This window comes from Wyeomyia smithii, chromosome 2 (genome assembly GCF_029784165.1).
Source record: "Wyeomyia smithii strain HCP4-BCI-WySm-NY-G18 chromosome 2, ASM2978416v1, whole genome shotgun sequence".
NCBI classification, from domain to species: Eukaryota; Metazoa; Arthropoda; class Insecta; order Diptera; family Culicidae; genus Wyeomyia; species Wyeomyia smithii.
The window spans coordinates 129634654-129652571 of record NC_073695.1 but is presented as its reverse complement, the minus strand read 5'-3'; the positions used below and the strand labels follow the sequence as shown (position 1 = coordinate 129652571).

At 39.2% G+C, this 17918-nt stretch overlaps 1 protein-coding gene across 2 annotated transcripts in view; it reads left to right on the top strand.

Annotated features, from left to right (window-relative positions):
* Positions 1 to 17918, top strand: part of LOC129726034 (protein lifeguard 1-like) — a 214522-nt gene that overhangs the window by 11206 nt on the left and 185398 nt on the right. The gene's annotated exons all lie outside the window — the stretch shown is intronic.

The following is a 17918-nucleotide window of genomic DNA, read 5'->3' as shown; positions in this document are numbered from 1 at the left end:
GTCGTTTCAAGTGGGGAATAATATCAACAACGAAAAATGACGCGCGTCTAAGCCCACCCGAACTGTTTCGCCGTGCCGCTTATAACATCGGGTTTAGGGAAGTACCGGCTGCACCTACCGCTGAGGCTGTTACCATGCTGCTACTGGTACCCAAAGCTATTAACTCTTCAAATTAAGTGTTTTATTTGACCTTAAAAGAACCATTGTTCAATTCCATATCGGATATAATGCAATCGCATCTGTGTAATATTCTTCTGAACAAAATGATCCAACTTTTCCATTAGAGGAAGTGCCGGCTGATGTACGGCAAAAATCTCGCCCGATCGCTCGCGTTGGCGTTCAGCCTGGCAGAGGCCTGTGACGTGGTGCCCAACCACAGGACAAGTGATTTGTTTAATTTGAAGGCAGCCACAGGCGCAACCCGCTGCTATTGTCTGTTACTGCAGAGTGCTGATATCTGCTGCTACTGCTGTCAACGTTGTGGAGGTCCATCCAGCTCACCTTCCGACTAGTGAATGTAGCTAGTTTTCTCTGAAACACTCTTTTATAGCCGTAGGGTGCTACGAAATAGGCCACGCCTTTCTGTTCAGTTGTACCATTTTCTAATGTTCTTTAGACGAATTATTCCACAATTGGCATTTGATTTTTGTATCCAGCGAATAAACACCGATGGTGCTCTTACACACGCATCAATTTAACCCCTAACTGTATTGTGGCTTGTAACTTCAAGCGATTTCGTTTGCTCGCTGTTGCGTGTTGCATCATGTTGCAACTTGGCAGCTGGGGGACGACGAAATTCTGTTCATGCTGATTGATTGAATCGACTTCCTATTAGCTCTGCATAGTCAAACTAACGGTCTTTGTCAATGCGTTCTAACAGGGCAGTTTGTTATTCAAAGTCGGTTATGCTGATCGCAGCCTTGCGCTGCCCCTACAGTGGGGGGTTTACTAAATTGGGTGAAAATTAGACAACTACAACAGAATTTGATTGCATCCCGCGCAGAGTGTCTGCTTGTGTTTATGCCAGAAAATTATTAACCTTCAATTACTTGTTTATTTGCCTTGAAAAAAGCATTTTGCGGTTCAAAATCGGTTGCTGATCGCAACCTTTGAGCTGCCCTAACAGTGGGGGAAATAAGATACACGGACAACATGCACTGTGGAAGCTATTTCACATTCAGTGAATTACACGGGCGCGACAGAATGCTTGCTTGCGTTGTCAAAAATTATTAACTTTCAATGACTTGTTTATTTACCTTGAAAAAGGCATTTTGATTTTCAAAATTGGATTTCCTGATGGCAATCTTCATGCTGCCCCAACACGGGGGGAATAATGGCAGTCTGGCGACACACGCTGAGAAGAACCGCGCTGCTCCTGAGACGTGGTGAGCAACCACAGGGCTAGTGCTGCTGCTAAGGAAGGACGACTGCTGCTGTCGCTGTCTAGAACTATTATGAGCAGCTTCGGCTGAAACAGCCTATATAGGCCAAATAGCATGTTTTCAATTGCAAGGTATATGATTCTGTCGACCGTGCTTGGGAAGCAATCATATAACGACCAATCAGAGGTCGAATGTTTCGTTTTGACAAGGCTTGACAAGTTTCAATAGTACAATAGTGTGAATAATAAAATTACAATTATCTTCTTTTGAGAAGAATCTTAGAAGATTTTTCAATCTATTGCTGCAAGAACGAAGGAAATCTATCGAATACTAACCGATTTATTAGCATTTGAAATTGGACACATATTTCACTTTTTTCGGTTTTAGATTTTCATTTCACATAGGGATATGTAGCCGAACTTCCTGAGAGAAGTATTCTACTTCAAAATAATTGAAATGAAATTCGCATTTTCATTTTTGGGTCGATGGCCAGCGATTCCACACTGTGCGTTGATTAACGAACCGGCGCCAACGGCTTTACTTCCCCTCATGCGATGGAAGGCGTGATCCCAGAGATTTTTCGCCTCATAAAATCTCCCGGTGTCGGCTAGAATTGAATCTAGACTAGTTGGGTTGGTTGTGAGTGGATCACTCCACCCCACAACCATCGACACCTATGTCAGCGTTGGGATTCGAACCCAGGCGTCGAGCGTGGTTGGCGGAGACGTTACCAACCACGCTAGGCCCCCGCCTATTCATTTATAGTTCTACGATCCCTTTGCTTAGGATTTGCTTTAGATAAAATAAATGACAATTTTTTTTTCACGTTAAAAAGCATAATGATCGTTAATTCTCTTTTACCGTGCATGTTCGTTTATGAATGACAGCGCAATTTCATTAATTTTTAGTGTCTCTCAATCCAATCAATACAAAAATTGTGACACAACGTAAATAAAAATGCTTGGCTTTTGTAACATGTAAAGATTTGGATTGCGAATTGATTGAAGAAGAGGAACTAAATATTGATGGTCTTTCAAAAAACAGCAATGATGCTGCAGTTACTGTCTCGGCTTTCTATGTCGTCGATATGCGTCTCCATCAACAGCATCCTTTTCTAGTTATCTTCTATAATCTTCTTTTCCTTTTAGTTTCAGTTTTTCTTTCAGTAAGATCGTTCTCATTAAGAAGAAAAGCATTCCTAACAAATTTCTCGATATTTCATCATTATTTCCAGGGGGTGGGGGGGTCTTAAAAACGTGACGTAATTAAGAGGGGGGGGGTCAGGGAAGTTATGACAAGGGGGAGGGGGGAGTTAATTTTTCCCAAATTTTGCGTGACATCATTAATGGATCGTCCCTAGAATGATGATCTGTTTGTCGGAATTCTGTCACTTTGTGGCGCTAGTGTATATGTAACAGAAGACATTTTAAATAAACTAGATCGACTGAGACCAATTCAAAGGAAAATACCCTGGTATCTTTAGAATTGCTATTTGGTCAATAATAACTACACGATGAACCCAGGTTCAACCTTCGGTAGACTACCGGTTGCCCTCCGGATCCAGAAATACCGTAGAAGAGGAAAACTGAAAATGATTTTGGGTATAACTCTGGTCTAAGTTATCAGATCTTGGCTTTTCTTTAATATTATGGTATATTTTTGCATGTGATAGTTTCGAAAAATAAACACCGAAAATACTAGGACCTGTTCATTAAAGCAGACAGTGTATGTAGTTATAGGAGCGACAAATGAGTGAACTGAAAATATGATACAGCCTTGAAAAAATACACACCGTATCCAGATGGGACTTGGACCTGTTTTTCAAAACTAATCTCGTTTACGGTAACTCCGGATCTTTCGGAGGGCTCTCTGATGGTAAATTTGAGTAGTATTCTGTCATGAGACCATTTATTTTCGTCTGGGAGTGGTTCAGAAAAAAAGTGGGACTGTTCTTGAAAATTAATCTCTTTTATGGTAGTACCGGTGGTTCGCCATCTTGGAGCATATTCCGTTAAAAGATCATTTTCCTTCTAGAATTGATCTCGAAAAAAAAAAACAGGAAGCTTTAGGAATACTTTTTAAAATTGACATTTTACGCTAGTTCCGGATCTTTCGGTGAAATCATTTCGTTTCTAGTCAATCCCGCAGAAGCAGTTTCGAAAAAATTAGGAAGCTCTAGGATCACTTTAGAAAATTGACCTCAGTTACGGTATTTCTGGATCTTCCGGAAGGCTATCGGTGGCCTGCCTAAAGCCAAACCTGGGTCCAGTGTGTAAATATATATCTATCTCAAAGACTTCAGAGAGTTATCTTCTAAATTGGCCACAGCATACGAGTTGATACTGAAATAGATAAAACTCTTTCTGTTACAAAATAGTCAATTTCAAAACAGACAGATCTTCATCTGAAAGTACTCACTCACTTGACCAACTTTGCTGAAGACATGATTGTTCTATATCCTAAGATCTTCGACTTACAATTCATGTAATAAGCACAGACTGGACATGTACCACTTTTGCTCACAACGAAATGGTGATTATGTTAATTACCAATAATTGTTATGGCCATAACTTTGGTTCAGGTTATCAGATCTCAGTTTTTCTTGGATATTCTAGTACATTATTGCGTTCTGCATCAATTTATTCAAAAAACCCAAAAAGTGTAAAAATGGCACATGTACCACTTTTGCTTTCAACGGTTCATATACAGATTTATCAGATTTATTTTTTGCATAATTTTCATACAGATGCCTGTATATTAGAGTGTCCAAAAAAAAAACGATGTTGAAAAAGTCAAGGTGCTCAGCCCTAAATTGAAAGATATATTATTTATAGCATTTTTGTAGAACATTTCGACTTTCTAAAAAATCGTTTTCAGGTTGCCCAAACGTGATTTATGAAAAAATGACTTTTTAAGCTACAAAACCACTCTTTTGCACTTTTTTCAATTTTTTTCGATTCCTACATTTTGCCATATATTTTTTATGTTTTGTGGGGTTATTTTTGAATATTTTGCATAGTTCAGTTCAGCATTGCATTTAGTTTTTTGACTCCCAAAGCCCGTTAAACATCACAAAAAAAAAAATTTTCTGATAATTTTTAGATAAAACCCTTCAAAACACAAATACTACTTGATATCTTATCGGGGAGCTGAGATATTGGCATAATTGGCCAAGGGAGCTAAGAGAGATTATGAGAGTCAGATACCTATGTTGTAGTCTTTCCTACTCTAATCTCGGCAATCTCCTGTGTGAGAAAGTTTCTTAGCAATATCAATAAACATTAAAGAATTTTTTTCACACGTGGACCAGACCACTTAAGTATTTATTTATTTATTTATTTATTTCGTCAAACAAAAGTAGACTACCGTCTGCCGGGGTGAGATTGTGCCAAAAAAGGATACATTTTTGTTCCTTAGCTTGTAATGTACACATTTAGGCAATTAGTTTGATCCAAATCACGTCAATGCACACCTAAATGTTTAGTTAACGACTGCCGCAAATATGGTTAAGTTACAATAAACTATAATTTTGCTAAAATTCAATGATCTTTGGCCTAATCTCACCCTTTATATGGGGTGAGATTGTGCCAAAAACAAAAAGTTGACTTTAATACCTGAAAAATGAACAGTAGTGTATCTACGATTAATTCACATGAATAACATGATAAAACAGTAAATATAGGGTCGACCATAAACAACGGGACTATTAAGGGGCTGTACGTTTCATATGAATTGTAGAAAAATGTATGACTGGATCAAATCGATATCTGAAGTAACCAGTTATGAGAACGTGGCTTATAGACAGTCTCTATACACATAGTGGCGTTTCCAGGTAGCTTAGAAAGAAAAACGTTAGGACATAAGGCCGCAAGGTGGGTAAATGTACTGGTACGCTACAGTATTCACACGACAGTAGCAAGATATTTGTAATTACCACTGTGGAATGAAACACTACGCGACAGTAGCCGCTACCGAAGTTTCATACGATCTGCTTTATCTTTTGCTTTTTGTCACGAATTCAATATGAACAACAATTCTCTCGCTCACTTCTCTTTATATTGTTATCATTGTATAGACAATCTCTGGCTCGTGTGTTATTGACTGTAGCTGTCTGTGCTATTTATTGCATTTATTACGAATTGAAGTGGAATCAATTTGCTTAGCATCGATTTTTATTTGGGTCCGAGGACGTTGATTGAATTTGTAAGCTTCATGCTTTTATTTTCCTGCCTTTGCTTAAGTATGCTAAATTTGGATGAGACTTTCGCTACAACGAACTATTTTCGAATGAAAAAGTTTAGAAGTTGGGATTAAAATCTTCTGGTTCTTCTTCGATTGATGAAATTTTTCGGTAGTACACACATAGAAATTATTTATTTTCCATCTTATTACTGTAATAAACTGTCGCATGATTGCTAATTATTGTCATTCGCACAATGCGACAGTCGAAATATCGAAGCGGCCGGAGATCGGCATAAAAGAGAAACGTTATCCGTGTTGGCTTCTAGTCACACGATTCTCTCAAATAGAGAAGCGTACAGTTGAACGCTGCTGTCGCAGTCTGCAAGAGAGGCAACAGTACTTTTCGATACGGTGTCATGCAAAAATGTAAACTGTTCGACACACTGGGCCTGAGAAGACTTTTCGTTTCAATTATTATATGTCATTGACCACTGCACAATGGTCCAGAAACCAAATTTAGGGAGAAATTTGGGTCTAGAGCTCTATAGCAATGTTTTAGAGAAAAACTTTCTGCTACAAAGTTGTTACATATGATAATGCGCTTATTGAAAAATTATCAAAAATTAGGGTGACCAAAATTTTCGAAGCATTCAACTATCTAACTTTTTTATCTTTGAAGATAGAAGAAAAACTTGTTCTACAATGTTATAGCTTCAATAATTTTAAGTAACTTTGTAAAAAGAGGTTTTTCTCTATCTTTGAAAACAACCGATTTATATTGAAAAAACACATTTTGCGCTCTAACTTCTTTATTTCAAGTTTCACCCTTAAACTGCCTTTGAACGACTTTTAGAGCTTTTTAAGAGAAGCAATTTACAATTCTGATATCGTAAATATCTCTATTCTATTCAAAGTTATTAATGTTCTTCATCAAAAAACATGCGTTTTTCATTTGTTGGTCATTCTTTTTGGGGCAAACATAAAAAATATCTCTCAGTCTCATTTTGAAGGGCATCCTTGACTCTATAAATTGGGGAATTTTTGGAAATATGTTATTTTTTAAATTTGAGTAAATTCAATTTAAAAACATGACAAAAATTTCAATAAATTTATATATTACGCATATAAAAGCACGCAGATTTATTTTTATTATAACTAGAAATAATTACCTTTAATTTGCTCCAAAAAGATTGAAAATCGATCGACTGGTCCAAAAGTTATGTTTTTTTTTTTTTAAATTAAATACATCGAACACAGTCGTTTTTTTTATGGTCACCCTATTTCGAAGTTGGTCACGCAAAGTGCTTCAATTGTGCTTAAAATCGCAGGGATGAATCTATATTAAAAATAATCAAACCCGTATTTTTCGTTGGGTTGTTAGGGGGACTAGCTCCGATATAGGGTGACCATAAAAAACGGCTATATTCGATGTATTTTATTTCAATAAATTCATAACTTTTGAACCAGTAGATCGATTTTCGATCTTTTTGAATCAAATTAAAAGTAATTACTTCTAGTTGTAAGAAAAATATCAGAAAAATAAATCTGCGTGCTTTTATATGCGTTTTAAAAAAATTATTGTAATTTTTATCATGTTTTTAAATTGAATTTACTCAAATTTAAAAAATAACATATTTCCAAAAATTTCTCCATTTATAGAATCAAGTATGCCCTTCAAAATGAGACCAAGAGATATTTTTTATGTTTGCCCCAAAAAGAATGATCAATAAATGAAAAACGCCGCGTGTGTTGCTTGTGACGCGTGTGTCGACGACGCGTGCGTTGCTTGTGTTTTCGGTGCCGGTGTTGCGATAGTTTGCATATCCAGCAGCCGGAGTGAATTCCCTGCGCTACCGCCTGCCGTTTACAGTAGTGTCGCAGGCTGTGTATTGTGCACAGACGGTTTGTACATCTAGCAGCCGGAGTGAATTCCCCGCGCCACCGGCGGCCGTTTACAGCAGTGTCGCAGACTGTGTATTGTGCACTGACGGCCACGTGATTTATTTTGATTTCGGTGTCATCATCCATATCATCCAGCAGCCGAAAAAAGTTCCCCGCGCCACCGGGCGCTAGTTAGCCCCTAGCGCCGGTTCAGCCTGCCGTTCATCATCGGATCATCGGATTGATTCAACGTGCAAGGAGGGCAAGGAGGGCGCGTAGATGAATAATTTAGGAAGTCTGGTGAAGTATTCGCTTTTATTATTAGTATATTTTTTTGCCTTTCTCCTAGAAAGTTATAGCAATCACTTGCAAAACCGAAGGCATAAAAGTGCTCCAAAGGGCCGAATGGCATATATCACTCGACTCAGCTCGACGAGCTGAGCATTTTCTGTATGTTTGTGTGTGTATGTGTGTGTGTATGTGCAGATTTTTATTCTCACTCACTTTTCTCAGAGATGGCTGGACCGATTTTCATGAAATTAATTGCAAATGGAAGGTCTAGTTGCCCCAGAAGACCCTATTAAATTTCATTGTAATCGGATTCTTAGTTTAGAGGTTATGTATCAAAATATAAAAATCATGAAACATCATTATCTCACAAACCACACAACCGATTTGAACAAAATTGGTTTCAAATAAACGGACTTCCGGAAAAACCCATAACTTTTGAATTTCATAAAGATTGAAGTTGTGGTTCAAAAGTTATGAAAAGAAACGTGTTCTGAAGACTGTTTAATCTCACTCATGTTTCTCAGAGATGGCTGGACCGATTTTCATAAAACCAGTGTCAAATGGAAGGTCTAGTTGCCCCATAAGACCCTATTGATTTGTTTTGCAATCGGACTATTACTTTTCCTGTTATGTTCAAAAATGTAAAATCCAGCTATGAAAAGGAACATATTCCGAAGACTACTTGGACTCACTCACTTTTCTCAGATATGGCTGACCCGATTTCCACAAAATTAATGTTAAATAAAAGGTCTAGCTGCCTCATAACACCCTATTGAATTTTACTGTAATCGGACTGTAACTTCGTCTGTAATGTACCGAAATGTGAAAATCACGAAACTTCATTATCTCAGAAACTACAAAATCGATTTGATCAATATTATTATCAGATGAGCGGGCCAGTTAACTGATGTATTATGATTGAACACATGGTTTCAAATTTTGGCTGCCCTATAGGTTCCTATTTTATTTGATTATAATCGAACTTAAACAACCGTTATGTATTAAATTGTTAATAAAACAACGAAAGTCTATTATCTCAGGTCAGATGATATAATTAAATAAATACAAATACAAATACAAATCTCAAAGATTACATGACTCATTTGAACATAACTAGTGTCCTATGAACGAGTCATCTCTTAAACTTACAAATAACAAACTTCATAACAATTTGATATGTGGTTGAAAAGTTTTGGAAGAAAAGAAATTCAAAGACTTTAAAACTATACCTGCTTTGATCGATATATGTGGCCTCAACTTAATTTAAATGTGGTATCGTACTATTTGAACGTTTCAAATTCATTGATTCCTTGCGATGTGTTCAAAATCTGCAAATTCACGACGAATCGGCCATAAGATATGATCAAAGTCAAATAACAAATCGTTTGAAATGATTGGTTTTATCGAATTGACAACATTCTCGACTTTTGGCTTCTGTACATCGCCTTAATTCTGAATATATTCATATGGGGTGGTATTTGGTCATTTTCAGCAGATTTTCTAGCATCAATCTGACACCAGAAATACCCATATTGAGAGGTATTTAGTTATTTTGGTTGTTTTCCAGAAACTAAAAGTGGACGTCTTTAAATTCAACATGGTGTCCAAGCTCAATGTTTGGTTTCTATGCATCATCTCGATTACGGAAATATCCATATTGAGCATTATTCGGTCATTTTCGACTGTTTCCTAGAAGTTGCAATTCAGCAATTTTGAATGGTGCCTGAGATCAATTGTTAGCTACATGCATCATTCTGGTTCCAGAGATACTCATATTGGATAGTATTTGTTTATTTTAGGCTGTTTTTCCCAAACTAGGTAGTCGCCATCTTGGATTTCAAAATAGTATTTAAGATAATTCCTGGCATCTGAGCGTCATTCTGGTTGAAGAAAACCCCATTTTGGGTGTTATTCGATCATTTTCGGCTGTTTCCCAGAAACCGGAAGTCGCCAACCTAGAATCCAAAATGAGGTCTGTGGTCGATTTCAGCTGCTGTGTATCATTCTATCCGGAGATACTCATGTTAGACGGAAATCAGCCAATTTTTATCTTCTGTTCATCTTTCTCGTTCCGGAGATACTCATATTAAATGGGAATCGTCCATTTCAGACCGTTTTCCAAAAACCGGAAGTCGCCATCTTACAATTCAAAACGTTGTCTGAAGTCGATTTGTGGCTCCAGTGCATCATTACGGTTCCGGAAATACCCATATTGGGTGGTATTTGCTCGTTTGCCGCTAATTTTCCGAAACCAGAAGTCGCCATTTTGGATTTCATAATGACATTTGAAGACAATTCCGATCGATTTTAGCTCCTGGGTATCATTCTAGATTCGGATATTATTATATTGGGAGGAAATCGGCCATTTTGGTTGATTTCCAGAAACCGGAAGTTGCCATCTTACAATCCAAAATGTTGCCTGAGGTCGATTATGGAACAAATTTGTTACCACTAAAAACATTCACCTGCCAAATATGGTTCCATTTAGTTGGTTAGCTCTCGAGATGTGCAGAAATTTGTGTTTCATTTGTATGGAACCCCTCCCTTCTAGAAAATGGAGTGGTGTCGAACCATTATGGGCATATTTGTTACCCCTTAAAACATCCACATGCTAAATTCGGTTTCAATTGCTTGGTTTGTTCTTGAGTTGTGCAGAAATTTATGTTTCATTTGTATGGGACCCCTCCCTTCCAGAAGAAGGGGGGGTTTCAAACTATCATAGGAACCTTTATCGGCACCAAAAACCCCTACATACAAATTTTCACGTCGATCGGTTCGGTAGTTTTCGAGCCTATATGGATCAGACAGACAGACCGGACTGCATTTTTATATGTATAGATTACAACATCAATATTTTAGAACCTTAAGAGTGAATATACATTTATTGGATTGAAGCGTTCATGTAAATTTATTGAAACGAATAAAAGTTTGAATGAGAAAGGCTGGGTCTGGCCGCTAGGTGGATTAATTTAGGCTTTTATCTCAAATACCATCGTCTTTTTTTCTATTTGATCCCTTTTGTTTTGGGAAATTCTTTTAAAATTTGTTATACATTATTTGATCCCCCATATACGTAATGTATCGCTTGCGCGCGGTAGAGCGAAACGCTCCCGCGAAATATGGACAACATGCAGGTGGGATTATTCCTGGATGTAGGTCCAAATGGGGAAGAGATTGATATCTCCCTCCTCAGTGCTCCTCTACCTTCCCCTGTACCTAGTCCAGTACCGAAGGTTCCGGTACGGGTTAAAGCTTACCCAGATGCCGCTGGCGGTCCTTACGTTGTTTTTTTCAGGCCTATTAAAAAGCCATTGAATATTTTTCAAATCGGCAAGAACCTGGCAAAAGATTTTTCGGACGTCACTGAAATTACGAAAGTGAGACCGAACAAACTGCGAGTTGTCGTGAATAGCTTGAAGCAAGCAAATGCAATTGCTTGCCACGAGCTTTCCACGAGAGAGTATCGCGTGTACATCCCTGCCAAGGATGTAGAAATCGACGGTGTGGTTACCGAAGGGAATGTACTGTCGAAGACATTTTGCGTTACGGGGTTGGCTGTTTCAAGAACCCCCTGATGCAAAGTGTAAAGGTACTGGATTGCAAGCAATTGCATTCAGTATCCATCGAAGAGGGAAAGAAGAAATTCTTTCCTTCGGATTCCTTTCGAGTGACATTTGCCGAATCCGCACTGCCGAACTACATCCGTTTGGACAGGGTTCGTTTACCTGTACGCCTGTTTGTGCCGCGGGTTATGCACTGCCAAAATTGCAAGCAGTTGGGTCATACAGCCACCTACTGCTGCAACAAGGCACGCTGCAGCAAATGCGGAGGGAATCACGCCGAGACCGCTTGCAATAAGGACACTGAAAAGTGCCTTTATTGCGGTGGCTACCGGCATGAACTTTCGGCATGTCCCGCGTACAAACAGCGCGAGGAGAAAATTAAGCGTTCCTTCAAGGAACGATCAAAGCGCTCTTTTGCAGAAATGCTTAAGAGGGCTGAGCCACCCTCATCAGGGAACATATTTCCCTTTCTGCCAACCGATGAGGGGACATCCGACGATCCCGGCGAAGGGTGTTCTTATGCCTTGCCAGAAGGATCTAGGAAGAGGAGAATGTTCAACACTCCTAATCTTTCACGCAAAGGTCGTAAGATAACCCCTAGCGGAATGACCAATAAATCAACATACAAAGGAAGCGGTGAAGAAAAGCCGAAGCAAGTACCTCCCGGTTTTAATTTCAAATCAAACCAGGAGTATCCACCGCTTCCCGGGGCACCAAAAACCCCTCGTGCACCCATTTTTCGATCAGAGGATAAAAAAGAAACAGGGTTCATAAATTTCTCTGATATTGTGGACTGGATATTCAAAACATTCAACATAACAGATCCCCTTAAAAACATTATTCTTGCCCTTCTCCCTACAGTGAAAACCTTTTTAAAGCAACTAGCAGCAACTTGGCCCCTCATTTCAGCTATCATATCTTTCGATGACTAATACATCGAAAGATGCTAGGAATTCTATCACTGTATTACAGTGGAATTGCAGAAGTATCATCCCCAAATTTGATCTATTTTCACATTTAATAAGCACATGCAATTGTGATGCGTTTGCGCTCTATGAAACTTTTCTTAATTCAAATGACCAACCCAATTTCCACGATTTTAACATTATTCGTCGAGACCGAAACTCACACGGTGGAGGGGTACTTTTAGGGATCAAAAAGTGCTATTCCTTTTTCAGAATCGAACTCCCCTCGCTCTCGAATATTGAAGTCGTTGCCATTTAAACGAATATGAATTGAAAAGACATTTGCCTTGTTTCGATATATATTCCTCCATCTGTGCGGATTGAACAGAGGCAACTTTCTGACATAGCAGAATTGCTTCCCGCACCTTTTTTGATTTTGGGAGATTTCAACTCTCACTGTTCGCAATGGGGGTCGCTATACGACGACAACCGATCTTCTGTGATTTGTAACTTGATCGACGACTTCAACATGACGCTTTTAAATACTGGGAAGCGACACGTGTACCTAACCCTCCAGCACGTGAAAGCGTGCTTGACCTATCCCTCTGTTCGACCTCACTAGCGTTAGATTGTCGGTGGAAAGTAATCAATGATCCCTACGGTAGTGATCATCTACCAATCGTTATTTCAATTGCTAATGGTTCTACCCCCTCAGATCCGATCAATATTTCCTACGACCTCACACGTAATATTGATTGGAAGCGTTATGAGACCATCATAGCGAATATCATCGGGTCTCACGAGGAACTTCCTCCGGAGGAAGAATACGCGTTCCTTTCTGGCTTCATCATCGACGCCGCGACTCAAGCTCAGACGAAACCGATACCCGGGGTAACGACGTCCTCCCAACAAGTGGTGGGACAAAGAGTGCTCTGACCTGTACGCGCAAAGGTCCTCGGTGTATTTGGCCTTCCGAAAACACAGTACTCTTGATCTGCTCCGAAAGTACGATGTACTGGATAGGCAGATGACGAGTTTAATTAAAGCGAAAAAACGCGGATACTGGCGCCGGTTTGTAAACGCGTTGTCGAGGGAAACAGCGATGAGCACTCTTTGGGACACGGCCAGACGCATGCGGAATCGTAACGTTTCTAATGAAAGCGAGGAGTATTCAGGGCGCTGGATATTCGACTTTGCCAAAAAGGTTTTTCCGGACTCTGTACCGGAACAGAAAACTTTTCGCGACGCGTTTTTAGTACCCACGGGAGAGCCTCCATTCTCGATGTTGGAATTTTCAATGGCCCTTCTTTCGTGCAACAATAAAGCTCCAGGGTTGGATAGAATTAAATTCAACCTATTGAAGAATCTACCCGACTCTGCAAAAGACGCTTGTTGGACTTGTTCAACAAGTTTCTTGAGCTGAACATTGTTCCGCACGACTGGAGGGAGGGCAAAGTCATTGCTATTCGAAAACCCGGAAAACCTGCCTCTGATCACAATTCTTATAGGCCAATTGCTATGCTCTCTTGCCTCCGGAAATTGATGGAGAAAATGATCCTCTTACGGTTTGACAAATGGGTCGAAACAAATGGTTTACTTTCAGATACTCAATTTGGCTTCCGCCGGGGCAAAGGAACGAACGATTGCCTAGCGTTGCTTTCTACTGAAATTCAACTCGCCTTTGCTCGAAAAGAGCAAATGGCTTCTGCGTTGTTGGATATTAAGGGGGCTTTTGACTCTGTCTCTGTAGAAGTTTTAAGCGAGAAACTTCATTCGCAGGGACTTTCACCAAATTTGAATAACTTTTTGCTCAATTTGTTGTCAGAAAAGCATATGTATTTCTCATATGGTGATTCGACAACTTCCCGAATTAGTTACATGAGCCTTCCCCAGGGCTCATGTTTAAGCCCTCTCTTATATAATTTTTACGTCAATGACATCGATGAATGTCTTGCAAATTCATGCACGCTAAGGCAACTTGCAGACGATAGCGTAGTTTCCATTACTGGAAATGAGACTAACGATCTGCAAGGACCATTGCAAGATACCTTAGACAATTTGTCTGCATGGGCTCTTAAGCTGGGTATCGAATTCTCCCCGGAGAAAACTGAGTTGGTCGTTTTTTCTAGGAAGCATAACCCAGCTCAGCTGCAGCTACTATTAACGGGTAAAACGATCACTCAGGTTTTAGTCGCTAAATATCTCGGGGTCTGGTTCGACTCTAAATGCACCTGGGCTTGACATATTAGGTATCTGACACAAAAATGCCAACAGAGGATTAATTTTCTTCGTACGATTACCGGAACTTGGTGGGGTTCTCACCCAGGAGACCTTCTAAGGTTATACCAAACAACGATATTGTCAGTTCTTGAATACGTTTGTTTCTGCTTTCGCTCCGCCGCGAACACGCACATTATAAAATTAGAAAGAATACAATATCGTTGTTTGCGTATTGCCCTGGGCTGCATGCAGTCGACCCATACGATGAGTCTTGAAGTGTTGGCGGGTATTCTTCCGTTAAAACATCGTTTTTGGAATCTCTCTTACCGGTTGCTAATGAGATGCACAGTTGTGAATCCATTAGTAATTGAAAATTTCGAGAGGTTAGTCGACCTTCAATCTCAATCCAGATTTATGACTTTATATTTTGACTATATGGCTCAAGATATTAACCCTTATTCTTACGTTCCTTTCAATGTCGCACTTTTAGATACTTCTTATAATGCTATATTCTTCGACACCACCATGAAAGAAGACATTTGTGGTGTCCCGAATCAATTGCGACCGCAAGAGATCCCTAAGATTTTTTCCAATAAGTTTAAACATGTTAGTTGTGATAAAATGTTTTACACTGACGGATCTAATCTAGATCAGTCCACTGGCTTCGGTGTTTTCCACGAAAATTATACCGCCTCCTACAAACTCGATGCTCCTGCTTCCGTGTACGTCGCAGAACTTGCTGCTATTCAGTACTCCCTTGGGATCATCGAAACCCTACCCGCTGACCACTACTTCATCTTCACAGACAGTCTCAGTGCCATTGAGGCTCTGCGATCGATGAAGACTGTAAAGCACACCCCGTATTTCCTGGGGAAAATACGGCGGTTTTTAAGTGCTTTAACAGACAAAAATTACCGGGTTACCTTAGCGTGGGTCCCTTCTCATTGTTCCATTCCGGGCAATGAAAAGGCTGACGCTTTAGCTAAGGTGGGTGCGAATGATGGCGCTATTTATGATAGACCAATTGCTTATGATGAATTTTTCAGTATTTTGCGTCAGAGGACACTCAACAGTTGGCAATTATCATGGATACAGATGAACTGGGACGGTGGCTACATTCCATTTCTCCTAAGGTATCGACGAAAACATGGTTGAAGGGGTTGGATGTAGGTCGAGACTTCAATCGCGTGATGTCCAGACTTATGTCCAATCACTATACGTTAAACACGCATCTCTTTCGTATAGGGCTTGTGGAAAGTAATCACTGCATTTGTGGCGATGGCTACCACGACATTGAGCATGTTGTTTGGTCGTGTACCGAATTCTCTGGTGCTAGGTCCAAGCTGATAGATTCCCTTCGGGCCCGAGGAAAACATCCGAAAGTTCCCGTTAGAGACATCCTAGGTAGCGGTGATCTCCAGTACATGACACAGCTATACTGTTTTTTGAAAATCGCCGACATTCAAATTTAAAACTATTTTGTCTACTTGTCAGAATACCACTATGCTGGAGACACGAAAACGGAACCAACATCTATGTTTACGCAAACACTTCAGACCAAAACTGCGCCACATCACCATTACTGCTCTACCAGTTGAAAAACAAAGTGTTAAAATAGTTTTAAGTCATGATTGTACTCCCCTCCTCTCACCTTTAATCCCCACTAGCTCGTCGGCCGCGAGAATAAAAAAAAGGCCTCCCTCTTTTTCCTGCTAACTTAGACATAATAAGAATTGTATTTGGCTCAGTAAAACTTAAGATGTATCATGCCGTGTCAAATAAACTATTTAAACTACAGATATTCACGATATCAGCATTGCAAATTGTTTCTCTTAAAAAGCTCTAAAAGTCGTTCAAAGACAGTTTTAGGGTGAAACTTGAAATTAAGAAGTTAGAGCGTAAAATGTGTTTTTTTAATATAAATCGGTTGTTTTCAAAGATAGAGAAAAACTTTTTTACAAAGTTACCTAAAATTATTGAAGCTATAACATTGTAGAACAAGTTTTTCTTCTATCTACAAAGATAAAAATGTTAGATAGTTGATTGCATCGAAAATTTTGGTCACCCTAATTTTTGATAACTTTTCAATTAGCGCATTATCATATGTAACAACTTTGTAGAAGAGAGTTTTTCTCTAAAACATAGCTATAGAGCCCCAGACCCAAATTTCCCCCTAAATTTGGTTTCTGGACCATTGTGCACTGTATAAACCGCTGGAAACGTACCCACAACCTTCCTTCCTCGCTGAAAAAGTCATCAGTTAATATAGAATCGGTGTACAAAATTTTGTTACATTCCATGAGTAATATCAGTCAGTGTAAATTTCCATCTAACAGTTGTTAGCTTACTGTTCTCAAGCTTTTAGTCATTATTTCAAATAATACCTTGGCTAGACAACACACCCTATGTAAACAATGCAAGTGTTTTGGTGTATACTGATATAATTTTGTCGTAAATATGAATTCCGTACATTGTATCGTTCATCATAGGTTGGCACAATCTCACCCCAAAAGGGCTCGAAAAGTGTACAGTTTGGAAAAACATTATTTTCTGAGCCAACACAGATTTAATGCATAATATTTCCTCAACACATTCAAGACGACATCCTAACGTAGCAACTGAGCAGTAAGTTGATGAGATTTCTTGAACGGGTTGGTTTGCCTTGCACATTTTTGGATAACGTTATTTGCGCATGTTTTTCACCCTGTACTTTGAAACATTATTTAAGTGAAACAGTTCACTGATATTATCTATATTTTATCTGAAGTTGTGAATAAATATGTCACGTTTAACAAAGTATTGAATTTGAGGTATTATATACAAACATTTCCCGTTTTGGCTCAATCTCACCCCGGCAGACGGTACATATATTTATAACTAACTCACATGCTATATGTTATTTATATAGGGATACTATCCGTCCTGATTCAGCAGGACATGGCCTGATTTTTCATATTTTAGCATTTGCCCTGATTTTTCTGAATGTAGCCGGTTGTTCAGAAATGTTGAAGATTGTTCAGTACTTTTACCTTGACTCCGAAACGAAACGGACCAGAACCGTAGCTACTCCGTTTTGCGTGGGGGGTAGGGGAGGGGGCAGATAATTTTTATTTAAGAAAACGTTATTATTTTTGCAGAGTGAACAGCTTAAAACCGTTATGTGCTCGACAAAAAAATGTACCTTTACGCGTCCAACGGAGACCCGAGTACTCACAAATTAAATTCTTATAACTTTTACAGTTTTCCTCCCATTTCGATAGTTTTAGCACCAAAAGATTCAGAAGCTCATTTATTTTCAAAGAAGCGTTCGTGATGTTCTGGAAGAATTTTCTTTTTCCCGAAAATCCAGTTTTCCGGGTTCATATTCCGAAAAAAAAAACAAACTGCGAATGTGCGTATAGTTGAAAGAAAGCAGCACACTTAAAATCTATTGCTTTAAGTTTCGGTAATTTTTGCCGAGAACGGCACCACTGAGTGCTCGGTTTAAAAAACAA